This window comes from Leptidea sinapis, chromosome 29 (genome assembly GCF_905404315.1).
Source record: "Leptidea sinapis chromosome 29, ilLepSina1.1, whole genome shotgun sequence".
Taxonomy (NCBI): Eukaryota; Metazoa; Arthropoda; class Insecta; order Lepidoptera; family Pieridae; genus Leptidea; species Leptidea sinapis.
In genome coordinates this window covers 5,287,873-5,300,405 of record NC_066293.1, presented here as the reverse complement: position 1 = coordinate 5,300,405, position 12,533 = coordinate 5,287,873, and the positions used below count along the sequence as shown (strand labels likewise).

Genomic DNA, 12,533 nt, shown 5'->3' with positions numbered 1-12,533 from the left:
GATTTTCGTGAGTGTATTTTGGCCTTTTCGTGTACCAATCTTTCGACCAACGACGTGTTCGTTTACGTTTACGTTTACGCTTAGCCACAAGCAATAACACTATAGCTGCAGCTGCAGCTAAATCTTGTGTGGACATGTTGCTCGGGATCAAACTATTCTCCGACTGAACAAGAAAACATTGCACAATTTGCACAATTCTTATTATTGTGCAATATAATTGACCGTTTGGATTCAATTCAATCTCATTGCACAATTAAATATATTGTACAATGTTATTGTAGGACTAGGGGCCGCCTTAAGTTGAACAAGGTAGAACACGTTGAGAGATATGCACAATTGTATGATACGGCTGAGTATAATATAACAAACTCAATGAGTTGGAATTGCTATGGCTCTGGCAAGTGCTGGTACGGGTCAGAGTGTGGGGATGGGTACGCTTTAGACAACTTAATAGTAAACAGCGCGATGCCCAATGGATATGGTTGTAGGTACAATCACTGTAAAAAAATTGTTAATCACCTAAAATTTACCACAAACAATCCAAAATATTATCTAAATGACATATTGAAAGATCAGATGTCACACATGCCGTTCTACGTCAGTAGTGCCTCATATGAGAAACCATAGGTTTAAAGGACGATGAAGTATTCGAAATTTGTTAGCCATGATACCAAAAGTTGATTCAATATAACGTCGCGCTCTTGTTAACCTATAATTAAATATTTTTTCTTATGGTCCAAATTGAGAGCTCGAGCATATGGCCGCATGACATAGCTAGACAGCCCAAATGCTTCATCTCCTACAATAACGTAGGGTAGTGGTACGGTTGCTGCAGTGTCGATTGATTTATTGTTGTGCAGCACGGGTAACGCTTTTGCAGGAGGTATATCCAGTAAGTTATCATTTATTTGTTGAAACAAGCGGCTTTGGGTAAAAATTGAAGAATCACATTCTTTACCCTGTACCCCTACATTTATGTAGGTAAACTCATAATTTGCGTTACACATTGCAAGTAGGACCATAGAATAATAATGCTTATAATTGTAGTAAAGTGAACCGCTGTGAGCAGGTTTTATAATACGTATATGTTTCCCGTCTATTGAACCTATACAGTTGGGAAAATTAGCTTGCGTCAAAAAACCATATGCTATCTCTTCCCATCGCGTACGTGAAAACGATGGCATGCACTCTTCCTTCAACTTTTCATTTATAATTTGACAGACTTCTTTCACTATTGTTCTGATTGTGGTTATTCCAGCTTAATACGCCAGGTGTAGGTCCATGAAAGTATGTCCGCTTGTCACATACCTGTAATATTTTTTTAATTGTTTCAGTCATAAAAGTGCAATCACGTTGGAAAACTGCAAGAGATATATGTATCTCTGAAATGTATGTATGAAAGTGAAAGCAAGTAAGAAAAAACTGAAATCTGGTGCAGGCGCTAGTACGAACAAGAAATACATTTTTTTTCAAATGTTAACTTTTTTAGATTCAAACTCAAGTAATGAAGCAGATGAATCTATAGAAAATCAGTGTGAAGATCAAGACTCATCAACAAATGCAATAAATTATAATAGCAGCTCAGTACCCAGCACCAGTACCCGTAATTCAAATCTTGAACGGACAAATAATACAGAGCCAGAATCATCACGAAAACGTAAACGTCAAGTGTCACCAACTGCTTTTGAAAAAGAATTGTTGCAATGTGTTAAACAAAACAATTTAGATTCTAATGACGAAGACTTGAATTTTTTTAAATCTTTAATCCCAACAGTTCAAAAATTTAATACATTTAAAAAATTGTTATTTCGAACCAAAGTGTTAGAAGCTTTAATCGACATCCAAAAAGAAGCAGTTATTACTCTGGATGATTTACCATCAATTAATATAGGTTTATCAGAAACGCAAAATACATCTAGCACGATTGATTTAAGATCACTTAATATCGGAACAGAAACTCAAAACACGGATACAATAGAATATTAATTAGAATTATATGAGAATAAAGACTTCAAGAATATTATTAAGACTGATTTAGTAAGTATTGGTTTTATTAATAACAAATAATACCTTTAAGGTGGATGTGTCGACTGACAGCATTGCATTGAAATATAAAATTTGATTGTATATATTACCTAGGTGGTTAACATTAGATATAAGGTGTGATTTTGTTTAACTCTGAAAATTATTTCAATTCAAATGTAATCCGATAAACTTTTTAATGTGAAAAGTATTAGTTTATCGGATTACATTTGAACTGAAGTTCTTGCAAAGTTAAAAAAAATGTTAATAATTAGTATTGTATTAAAATAATTATGCTATGTAATAATAGTAAATATTGTACGAGTAAAAAAACTGTGATTTATGACCAAATAAATAATGTTAATTAGTAATAATTATAAATATTATACGTGTAGGTAAAAAAACTGCTTATAAAAGTGATTTTTGACCAAATAAATAATATTAGTTATTATTAGTCCGGTCAATTTAGACCAAAAAATGAGAGTGAAGTTACATAAAGTCCCAACAAGCTGAATTTTTGTGAAGTTGTTCAAAACATAATTATAAACAATGTCTGGAAGTTCCCCATCATTCCCCTGTAAGGAAAAAATTTAATTCAAGGTCAAAGGTCAAAAAAATGAGTTTTTCGCGATTTTCAGCAAAACGGTAAGTTTTATCATAAAAGTACCTCGGACAAAAATTGTAGATCATAAAATTATCTATAAAAAATGTATCAATACTTTTTTTCTTACGAGCCACCGTTTCTGAGATATAACGATTCTAAAAGTTATAAAAGTTGTTATCGTCATAATATGTATGAGTACGCCACGTATATATATCTAGAGTTGTTAAATTTTATATAATATATATATATATATATGTTGCATTGTTGTTATCGTCATAATATGTATGAGTACGCCACGTATATATATCTAGAGTTGTTAAATTTTATATAATATATATATATATTAAATGTTTAAATATTTTTCTATCGGTCATTGTAACTTATACTTACAATATAAAATATACATAAGTTTTAATTACAAGAATATCAGGTAAAAAGAAACCCAGTCCCTTAATCTTTAAGCCAGTGTAACTTCGAGACATCTGTCTCTTGTTTCATTGTGTGCGTGGCTAGGGTCTTATACCTGCTATAATAAATGAAATACCGTTAGTCTTGAGCGTCACTCTGTAGTGAAAACACGTGTTTATTCTAACCTATATTGTGCTGTTTTGAGTTTTATATTGAAAATGTCTGAATATTGTTTTATTTGTGCTAAACTTTTAACTGAAAGTGAAGTTGTTACTGTTGAACGTGGTATGAAGACATTAATTAATGCAAGTATCGAAAGAGCTGATGATTTTTCGGAATATCTCAAAAATCAGAAATCTGTGACAATACATGAAAATTGCCGTAAAAATTATACTCGAAAGTCTTCTATTGCTGCAGCTAATAAAAGACAACGTGAAGAACAAGAAGCCAGTACATCCACAGCAAGTCCTCCTCGTACTAGATCTCGTATCAGTGAATCAGCTTTTTGTTTCAAAGAACTATGCTTATTTTGTGGCGAGAAATTAAATGAAGAAAGTGAAAAAAGAAAATCCTCAGATTTCGGCGTCGAATCAGCCAAGTAAGTACACTTCAATTTAAAGATTCAATTCTGGAAACAGCTCGGGCTCGTGACGATGCTTTAGCAAAAGCTGTTCTTGCTCGAGTCGAATTTGAATATGATTTAGTTGCTGCTGAAGCTAAGTATCATCGAGATTGCTATGCTAATTTTTTAAAACCTTCCACTGGAGCTAAAAGGGGTCGTCCTAAAGACGAAGCAATGAATTTGGCAATGGAGGAAATATTTACTTACATTGAAAATAGCGATGACTGTCAGTTCACTTTGAACGAATTACAAAAGGTTTGCAAAACTACGACTCTAGATAACAGAACGATTAAGCTACGACTAAAAGTAAAGTATGGTGATAAACTTATTATCACTGAGAAATCGGGAGCATCAACATTCATATGCTTAGTGGATAATCATCATGATATTTTGAATCAAGCCTGGTACGAAAAAAAAATAAATAAAACAGAAGAACGATTGAGAGTCCTAGACGCAGCTGCAGCTATTATTCGCGAAGATATTCAAACCGCAGTATTTGATAATTCTAACTACCCTCCACCAAGTCGCATGTTCGAAGATTTAAATAATGAAATCCCAGAATCATTAACATATCTTGTGGAACGAGTGATTTTAAAAAATAAACGATCAAATTTAGATCATTTAAAATTAATATGCACAAATATTTGCCATTGTATCATGACTGCTGTTCGACCAAGGTCTTTTAAATCTAAATTACAATTAGGCCTCGCAGTTTTTTTTCATCGAAGGTTCGGGTCTAAACGTCTTATACAAATCTTTTCGGCTTTTGGTTTATGTGCATCTTATAATGATACAATAATGTACGAGGCAGCAGCAGTTTTCCATCGTCCTCCTCATGTCCGTCCACCAGAAAGTGGCACTCTTATTCAATACGTTGCAGATAATGCTGATATTAATGTAAATACGCTAGACGGCAATAACACGGTTTTACTAGAAGAACCTATGCCACGAATAAAAGAAACTCTTTCAGCAAATGATTTCAAGGCAAAAGCTCATGTGCCTATACAGACTTATACAAATGACGGTGTAGTAGGCTACAGAAAAATAAATGTTAAAGATTTTGTTTATGGAACTGAAACAGTATCGTTTCTCAAAAAAGTTGATGTAGTATGGTTTTATGGAAAATGGAAAAATAAGTCTTTACCCGGTTGGAATGGTTTTATTGAACGTTTAACAAATAATCATACGAATTATTCTAAATCTCAAATTTCATTCTTACCATTTATTCACCAACCAGCCAGTAACTATAATACTATCTATACGACTTTACTTGGTGCATTAGAGAATGCAAAACGGTATGGCCACACTGTATGCATCGTGACTTTCGACCAGCCCCTGTATGCTAAAGCTCGAGAAATTGTATCAGCCGCACCTCAGGGCTCTGAATTATCAAAAATCATCATCAGACTTGGAGGATTTCATTTACTGATGTCTTTTATGGGAGCAATTGGTCATATTATGCAAGGAAGCGGCATGAAAGAAGTACTAGCAGAGATCTATGCGTCAAAATCATTGGAAAAAATGCTGAATGGTCATGCTTACGCAAGAGCTGTTCGAGCTCATACACTACTTCAGCTTAGTTTGGCAATTATAATATTAAAAGAAGTTGAAATGAATGACATAATGGATGCAGATCTAAGCGTAAATATCGAATATATATTAGGTAATACTCTTTCATACAATGATATTGAAAATGACGATGAGGTATCTGGAGCTTTACTTGATAAATTTAATCAAAAACTAAAAGAATATGAGGACCGAGGACCAACTGCAAAACTTTGGATTCAATATTTTTGTATGGTTTCCATTGCTAAAGAATTCCTAAGAGCTGAGCGTATGGGGGATTGGAAAGCTCATTTAAACTGCGTCAAAGAAATGCTTCCTTATTTTCACGCGTCTGGACATTTTCCTTATGCTAAATCTGCACACCTTTACTTGCAGGATATGGAACAATTACAGAATTTGATTGATCCTGAAGTTTACAAAAAGTTTTCAGGAGGATTTTTTACAGTTAGACGTTCTGACAAATTAAGTTGTGGAACTTCAACGGACATGGTAATCGAGCAGTCTATGATGAAAGCTATGAAGACAGATGGAGGTATTGCTCGAGGGAGAAGTACAAAAGAGAGCGTCATCAGTAAATGGGTTTATAGTATGCATGCTATGAATACAGTTTGTGACAAATTAGAAGATATCGCTAATGTTAGGATGGATACGACCGAGCAGCATGTTGATGCAAGTGATTCACGAGTAAAAAAAGATGCTAGAGACATACGAAGACTTTTAGAGTGGTTCTCAACGCATGATCCTTTTCCAGAGGTTAACAAAATTGTTTCTATTGCGAGTGGTGTCGTTGGTGACGATAAAATTAATTGTTATAAAGCTCGTGAAGTTGGACTTGCTTCTATGGCAAAAATGACAGGACTGACATTCAATAATATTAAATTAAAACGCGCTGATAAAGTTGTTCCTCTCTTAGCTATGTCTAGTTCCATAAAAGTTCATGAAAAAAAAGTACCTATTGACCCTGTATTATTGTTCCAACGCATGAGTATTACTGCAGCATTTCAAGATGAAATTGAAAAATATTTTGAATATGAATTAGCTCCCTACCCTTTATCGTTATTTGATGACATCGGGATGCGTAAAACACAGAAATCTACCATTTACGATTGTTTTGAAAAAGTAAATATTGATATTAACAACACTAATGCGACATACATCATTGACGGAGGATTCTTACTACACCGCGTTGTGTGGGATAGCGAAGAAACATTCAACGTTATCTTAGATAAATACGTTAAATATGTACGTAGACATTTTGGTTCCAGAGTTACTGTCGTATTTGATGGCTATGATGATTGCAAGAGAAATATCAAAGCTGCAGAACAACGTCGTCGAACTTTAGCAACATCTTCATCTTCTGACTATTTGATGAACTTATGACAGTCCCAACCAGTCAACAGAAATTTCTTACTAATACCCACAACAAGTCTCGGTTCATTTCAATGTTGAAAGAAAAGTTTACGGCTGAAAATATATTGGTAAAACAAGCTAATAATGATGCTGATGTATTGATTATTGAAACAGCAATAGAGCAATTCAATTTGACAAATACAACTATTGTTGTTGGTGAAGATGTTGACTTACTTGTATTACTCACTGCTCGAACGCCAACTGAAAAAACTATTTTTCTATTAAAACCAGGAAAAGCTCAGCATCAATCAGATATATATTCATCAAAAAGTTTATTTACTTTTGTAAAGTGTAAAGATCATGTACTATTTTTACACGCAATAACTGGCTGTGATACGACATCTGCATTTTACAGGAGGGGTAAAACAGCAGTTTCAAAATGTTTGAAAAACAAGATTTAATTCAATGTGCCGAAGTTTTTAAAAAAAAGTGATTCAACTCAACAAGAAGTTATTACCAACGGCATCCGCTTTCTTCTTTCTATGTACGGAGCTCCTAAAAAAACTACCTGTTTAGATACACATCGATATGCATGTTTCGTTAAAAATACTAAAAATAAAAAACAAGTTCAATTAGCTTGTCTTCCTCCAACCTCAGTTGCTGCTCACCAACATCTTCTTCGAGTATATTATCAAGTTCAAGTGTGGCTTGGTTATCAGCTAGACCCTACAGACTGGGGTTGGAAGTTGGTCAACAATATATTAGAGCCAGTTCAAACTTTACTTCCACCTGCGCCGGAAAAACTGCTGAACACTGAGCAGGAGAAGAAGAACAAGAAGAAGATCAAGAAGAAGAACAAGAATTTGAAACTTACGAATAAGACGAATAAACTTCAACACTTTTTTTCATTTAAATCGCTTTTATCTTTCCCAATCTTTGAAAATTTCCGTTATTTTGCAATAGTTTTACATTAAACAGGATCACAACTGACCCGTGGAGTAGGCCTACTGGGGAAACCACGTTAACAAAAACGCGCTAAGTACACTACCTCATAGGTGGCGTGGAAACGTGTGCATATTATGACGATAACAACTTTTATAACTTTTAGAATCGTTATATCTCAGAAACGGTGGCTCGTAAGAAAAAAAGTATTGATACATTTTTATAGATAATTCTGTGATCTACTTCTTCACAGAAATTCAGCTTGTTGGGACTTTATGTAACTTCGAATGTCTAAATTGACCGGACTATATTAGCAAAAATAAAGATGATGAAGAACAAATTATTATTTTTTACTTACCGCAATGTTATTGCCAGCCTTTCCATTGGTGATATGTCTGATGTAGATTTTACTCTTAAATTGTTCACCTTCAAATATGGTTCCAGTTTCGAAAATAATTCGTCATAGATCTGTACCGATACTTTAAAATAATTGTAAAATGAATTTTCATTTTCTCTTAATATACTGAACTTTGCAACAAATTCCCCGCAGAGCAACCTAGATTCAATAAACGGGCTTACTGGCTGTCGTTTCTTTTTTGCTAGTCGTCGTTGTTTTGCTACGTAATAATACAATAAGTTCTCCATGGACATGACTATACATACACGCCGCTAAAATTGAACTAGCGATACTGCGATAGACGGTCTCCGCGACGGGTGCCCGCGACGGGTACCGTCGCGTGCCCACGCAACCCGCCCGCGGTCGCCCGCTTGACGCAGTGTCGGGCCTTACATAAGAGTTCTATAGTAGAGTACAAGGGGAGCTTTTTTAACATGGAGGTTAGCCCTCATAACATGCCATTAATGAACATGATTAGAGATTTGCAAATATCAAAAAGTAATAAAGTCATCTTTTACACTAACACCATTGGATACAGTGTGGACAGCTGTGTCGTTAAATATGTCATCAATGAGCCCTCACTGTCCAGGCTACAGTCTAGAAGCCCTTACTTGCTAGACAATGAACATGTTAAAAAGATGACCATCTTTGGGGAGGATTGGATAACATGTCCGAGTGCCTGGGCACATTTCATTATCTTTTGGAAATATTGAGCTAAAGGAACTAATAGTTGAAAAGCCTCACTGCTCTGTCGATGTGGTTATGAGTTATGCATGCACTGGGTGCCTTGAACTCCCTAAGGTGATCTTTGACTCAAAGGAACTGTCCAAGGAAGGGATGCTACCATATGAGTCTAATTGCACATGGGACAGAGACTACCTGTCATGCAACCTAGAAATTTATGTGTTTAAACAAATGTCACTATACAAATACTGTAGGATATTCATACCTATGCTAAATCAGACAATAGACATAAATTTTGATTATGAATACAGGGGTCAATTGACAAATATGAAGTCAATAAAAGCAGAGACCACTATGGATATAATTGCCAACATTGTCAGTGACCCATTGTTGCGGCTTCAGAACAATCCCTTATACTTGTCCTGAAAGCCATAAATTCAATCCATTTCAAACTTTCCCTCCTGACATGCACATCCGTGATGTGCGCCATCTGGCGAACTGTCAAAAAGAGAATTATTAATGGCCGCGTGTGTAACCGCATCGACGCTAACGAAAAGTATAGAAATCTAAGGTCTTAGATCGATCAATCGCCTGGACAACAGTGTACGTTCAAGTTATAGTCCTAAGTCTACTAGTAGTTATATATAATTACAAAAACATTACGTATTAGTGACGTATGAATTGGCAAAAGAGGTGTGCTCCTGACCAGTGAGTATTCCTTCCAAAACTTCCAGTTTTGTAGTCACTATATTTGTTCTTATTTGAAGCCAACTAGGTTTTGATATTCTTTGATTCAGTGATTTAGATAATCTGAAATACATCTAACATAAGCAGCAATCCATACAAGTGTTCATGTGCCAACACCCATCATTTTACAATGCTCTTATAGGGTCGTTCAGCGGGCTGTTGATGATAACGGCAATCAGCACCATAATGATAAAGTTAGCAAGACTTGGGATAATTATGGCTGATAAGAGAGAGATTGAAAAGTCTTAAATCAGCATCCAAAACAAGGACAATGGTGAGAGAGAATTAAAAAATAAATAATAAACACAGCAACTGTCGTTTTAATCGTAATAACGAATGTGATAAGAGGTCATTAGTAAATTACCTCTATCACATTCATGGAAATTTTGACATTGAGGTGCTCACCAATCATTAGCTTAGTAACTAATTAGAAATTTTTTTGACGACGATCATAGTCGGAGCAGTCGTGATACTGCAGCTACCTAAGGTGTTACACAGATGAGCGCATGGCGTGCTCTGAAGAGAGAAAGGCAGCACCCATACTAATACCGGCGCACACAGGAGTTAACGGTGGCTGACTATACACCTCGATATCATTTGTGTGCATGGTACCGCGACCGGGTCGGTGCCGACGAAAATTTTGGGAACAAAATTTTATGGAGTGTTGAGGCAACGTTCATAACACATGGTCTGTTTAATCAGCACAATGAACAGGTGTGGGAGCACGAAAGCCTTCCTGGATTACTTTTTTTTATTTTATTTAAGTACGTGAAACGTGTTACTGTGCCGTGATTTAAATTATATCCTCGAGACCTATTACTTTTAAAAGGCGTAGGATCCTCGGAGGATCCAGGCAGGGCACGTCCTCTTGTAAGTGAAGGTATTTTAAGACACCCCAGCCTGATTCTGGCAATGGCTTCGCATTACAGAAGGATGTGTATGGGGTCTTCAGCGGCTTCGCAGCAAAATCTGCACAGGTTTGGTTCACTGAGACGCATTATGGCTTCCTGGACGACATATCGCCACCCTAACGGAATAAAGCCGTTGTGACTGGATACGCAAAATTGCCCATAAAATGTTACTGCTAACTTAGAAATTAACTCTCAATTTGAAGAATCTCAATTGGAAGAGATTAATAATACATTTCAAAGAAAAGATAACTTAAACAAAATTATTACTCAAGAAACATCAACAACTCCTGTGCCGGAAACCGTATTACAACCACAGAAAGTTAATGCAAAAGGTACAAAACGTATCCACTCACCTACTACAACTGAATCTTCAGCAGTAAGCTTCATAAAACGAAAAAAACAGTGCTCGAAGAAGGACGAATTTTGATATAGATGATTTTGAAACTGACGAGTCAGCCACCAACATTTCACTAGAAGATATAGAGAATAGAACAAGAGCTAAGAAAAAATTTAAAAAAAAAATTCTAGAGACGAAGAAGAGGTCTGGAAAGAAATACAAAAGGAATTAACAGATTTAGATAGAGAAAGTTTTCCCTTAGACTTGGACCAGTTCATAAGTTTAATGGATAACATAAAAGGAAAACAAAATGTGACAGAAGTGGTTTCTTTATAAACTAATAATATTAAAGATCTTATTGCTACGTGCAACAAGTTGTATGTTAAAATGAATAAAAGCCTGAAAAATAGATGCTCCCGACTGTTCAGAAAACTTCATGAAATATCAAATGACCCTGTAAGCTCTTAACTAAATGACAAACTGTTTCTATATATATATTTGTTTTTTCTTTTCTCATACTTTTTTTTATTGTATTCTTATGAATTTTTTACAAGGGAATGTAAACGGATTTTACAAAAGAATAGAAAATATCAAATTATTGATTAACCAGGTAAGTCCAGTCTGCATTTGTTTACAAGAAACTTATTTCACTTCTAGCCATTGTGCATCCTTAAAGGGTTATGATGTATTTTATATTTATAATCGAACTTTAAGTAGTAAAGCTAGTGGTGAAGTAGCAATTTTTATAAAACCAAGTACCACCCCATGTCAAGTACAATTAAACACACAACTAGAGTCAGTAGCAATTCAATTAAAATTCCTAATAAATATTACAATATGCAATATTTAGCTCCCTAATAGTAGTCCCTTACACATAAAAGATTTAAATGACTTGATCTCTTAATTCCAGACACCTTTCATTATTAATATTACATCGGATACATTGAAAGAAATGAACGCGGAAATCGTAAATGTCATGACTAGAGCAAGGTTAAGATGATTGAAGACGAGTCTCAAACGGATATTTTTAGTAATCCCAATAAAAAAGGCTTAATCAACCCAAAGTTTGTGGGGTTACTAATATACCCAGTGATTCTATTGAAATGAGTTTTATTAATAAAAATGACAAAGATAAATTATTTAAGTTAAAAGAAATCGACGTCGAAAGTGAATGCTTTATATACAGTAAAAATAAAAATGCACTCTTCATTAACCTTAACTTTAGAGCACATTTTACGCGAGACGAATTTGTGTCAAAGAGATTTTTGTAGAAATATAAATATAAATGAACTATGCATAGTAAAAAATAAAGAAAATGAATTATTTATCGAAGAGTTGCTAAAGACAATTAAAAATTCACGGATTTGTATTTTAAGAAGTGTTAAACGAATTTCTTCTGACGAGGAGAAAAAGTACATCTTACACGATTTTCATTTGCTACCTACAAGTGATCACGCAGGAGTGCGTAGAATGACAAACAATATAAAAAGAGTATTTTATTGGGCCAGGTTTAGAAAAAGACGTAAGAGAGTAAACAAATGCATGAAATGTCAAAAAATGAAGCATTGTAGGTATGTCAAGGCGCCCATGGAGATAACTACAACTGCTTCACATGCGTTTGACAAAATGTATTTGGACACGGTAGGTGCACTATACGTTATCGTTATATTCTTAATTTCTTACTCTACAGTGCGAGCTTTCTAAGTTTGTTGAGGTATATCGACTGAGAGACAAACAAACGGTAAGTATTGCAAAAGCATAAGTTGATAATTTTATTACGTGCCAAATACTATCGTAACTGATCGAGGAACAGAATTCATCTCATCGGTAGTTGAAGAGGTATGTAAAAATTTTAGGAATAGAAAAATTGGTGTCGACAGCGTACCATCATGAGTCAGTAGGTGCATTAGAAAACAGTCACAAAAATTTATGCGCATTTTTAC

At 34.8% G+C, this 12,533-nt stretch overlaps 1 pseudogene; it reads left to right on the top strand.

Annotated features, from left to right (window-relative positions):
• The first annotated feature begins 465 nt into the window (after positions 1-465).
• On the top strand, positions 466-9,591 carry LOC126973553 (uncharacterized; annotated as a pseudogene).
• The last annotated feature ends 2,942 nt before the right edge of the window (positions 9,592-12,533 follow it).